Raw genomic sequence first — 2,665 nt, forward strand, 5'->3', positions numbered from 1 at the left:
TTCCATGATGCAATCATCTCAAGGCTGTAATCACCCTTGGTGACCCCACACTAGGCTGTGTTTCTCTGTGCCCATGGAATTTTTGTTAGCTTCTTCTTATTTAGCAGAGATTCCCTATTTCTGATACTTTGCAGGGGCTAATTATCTTCCGTATATTTGTGCAGACCTGCATTTGCCATCTATTAGTCCAAAACCATAAATGATTGTAAATCGTTTTCTGACCTTACCACCTAATTACTCCTCATTTGTTTTTATTCTCTCTCAATTTAGCCTCATGTACAAAGTTAGAAATGTTTTCATATCATAATTCAGGCTCAAAAAAAAAAAAACTCAGAGAAACTGCCTAGTAAATATGTATCCCTTTGCTTTTTGTTTTGTTAGTGAATCTGAAGTTGACAAAATGAGGGTTGAAGGAAAAAGAGAGTGAAATATAAGTTTCTGGAACAAAATATAGGCAACAAGGTAGAACAACATAGGAAGAAAAGCTTTCAGCTTTACAGTGCAGAAGCTAGATTGCCAAAGTGAAGCGTTTGGTACTTCTTTCCTTCACTAAGGAGAATAATGTAACCCAGTGGTTCTCAACCTTCCTAATCCTGCAATCATTTAATACAGTTGTTCATGTTGTGGTGAACCCCCCAACCATAAGATTACTTTGTTGCTACTTCATCATTGTAATTTTGCTACCATTATGAATTGTAATACAAATATCTGGTATGCAAGCTATCTGATATGTAAACCTCAGAGGAGGCAGTATTCACAGGTTGAGAATTACTGATCTAAAATATTCCCTTCTGTGCTCTAGAAGATGTCTAAGACTATACAATATTATGAATAGCATAAATATTTTCCTTTGATAATCACAAATTTTATTTTTATATAAGATAACAATCGGTATGAAATATAATGACAGTGAGTAAGGTAGGCAGATGTGGCCTTTTTGAGGAACATATATGTACAAGACTGAAGGAGGAAGTATATGTACACAGGGGCTTTGAAAGAAAATTTTGAAAATTCTTATTGTTATGTCTCCTGTAAAATATTGTACCCTGGGAAAAGCCTCTCCATCATACCAGTTAGAGTCTTTTTCAAAGTTTTCATCTAGGTTTATTTCCACAATGTGCTAAACTAACTCCTCCTGGACTGAGTTCGAGGCCAGCCTGGTCTACAGAGTGAGTTCTAGGACAGCCAGGGCTACACAGAGAAACCCTGTCTCAAAAAATCAGAGAGAGACTTTTTTTGTCATTACATTTTACTAGGCACACTATAACTGAAAGTATTTTCAGTTTATGTCTCTTAAAAGAGATTAATATCTCTCCCACCCATTCCTCCTCCCTGCCATGAGAACTAGATCCATTGTTGCCCACTGCCCAAGATCTGCAAGCTGCATGCCCACAAGTTTTGCAATCAGAAATAGCAGCAATGGCACCAAAATGGAGAGCATCTTGGTATTCTCATCCAATATATACAAGATACTGGCTACATTATAATCATGCAAGATTTTGGATGTGAAGCCATCTCTTGACTCTAGCTGCATATGTATCAAAAGATGGCCTAGTCAGCCATCAATGGAAAGAGAGGCCCATTGGTCAGGCAAACTTTATATGCCCCAGTACAGGGGAACGCCAGGGCCAAAAAATGGGAATGGGTGGGTAGGGGAGTGGAGGGGGGAGGGTGTGGGGGACTTTTGGGTTAGCATTGGAAATGTAATTGAGGAAAATATGTAATAAAAAAAGGAAAAAAAAAAACAAAAAAAGAAAGTTGCTTACAGAAGGTTCAGGGATTCCTATTTAACTCCCCCATGGTTCCTCCTTCATAGAATTCTTCCCTCCTAGAGTTCTTTCCTGGAACTCTCTTGCTTATGAAGCTGGCCATTCTTGGAACTCTCAAGGCCAGCACATGATGTGGCAGGAGTCTCCCTACATTGTTTCCCATCCCAAAAACCCTGGGCAACCTCTGTATAACAGCAATAGAACCCAGGCATCCATAAGGGAAAATAAAGCACTGTGTGAAGAGGAAGAGTTGGAGTTGGATTCAGATGATGGAGTGGAGTGTGACCTGAGCAATATGGAAATCACTGAGGGAGCCCACCAGTACTTTGCAGAGATCAAGAGGCACAGAGAAGAGAGAAGGCTACAGCAATAGCTGGACAAGGAGTGCCTGAATGACGATGTGAGATGTGAATGAGGACCATAGCCTGTACTTAAACAACCACAGGTCAGTGGAGCCTCCATCTAAGAAGTTCTGGGAGCAGCGCCAAGCAGTGATGAAGCGCATGTATGGGAACAGTGCTCCCCAGATCCTGGCTATGGATGCTGCTGTGCAGCTGAGCTTTGACAAACACTGTGACAGAAAACAGAAGTACTGGCCTGTCACTCCCCTGAAGTTCTGAGTCCTGGGCAACGGGACCCTAGGCAATGCATCACAGTTCCTAGCCTCTCCCTCTTTATCTCTTCTGGACATTTTTCAAAGAAAAGGGGCTATATTCTGACATGGTTGCTATAGTCTGTCAGCCACTTATAATTCTGTCAATAATACTTTTGCCAACAAAAGGAATGTTCACTTGACATAAAGTGATAATTGTATGTATTGAACTGGCTCTCGGTTTTCTTTGTAACAGTGCAGTTCATTGAAATTACTGCTTAGAAATACTGCCTATTGTTTTGCA

At 40.5% G+C, this 2,665-nt stretch overlaps 1 pseudogene across 1 annotated transcript; it reads left to right on the forward strand.

Annotated features, from left to right (window-relative positions):
• Positions 1-1,751: 1,751 nt before the first annotated feature.
• On the forward strand, positions 1,752-2,386 carry 4930503H13Rik (RIKEN cDNA 4930503H13 gene; annotated as a pseudogene). The gene has a single exon (NR_033598.1). The product of NR_033598.1 is annotated as an RIKEN cDNA 4930503H13 gene (transcript).
• The last annotated feature ends 279 nt before the right edge of the window (positions 2,387-2,665 follow it).

This window comes from Mus musculus, chromosome X (assembly GCF_000001635.26).
Source record: "Mus musculus strain C57BL/6J chromosome X, GRCm38.p6 C57BL/6J".
NCBI classification, from domain to species: Eukaryota; Metazoa; Chordata; class Mammalia; order Rodentia; family Muridae; genus Mus; species Mus musculus.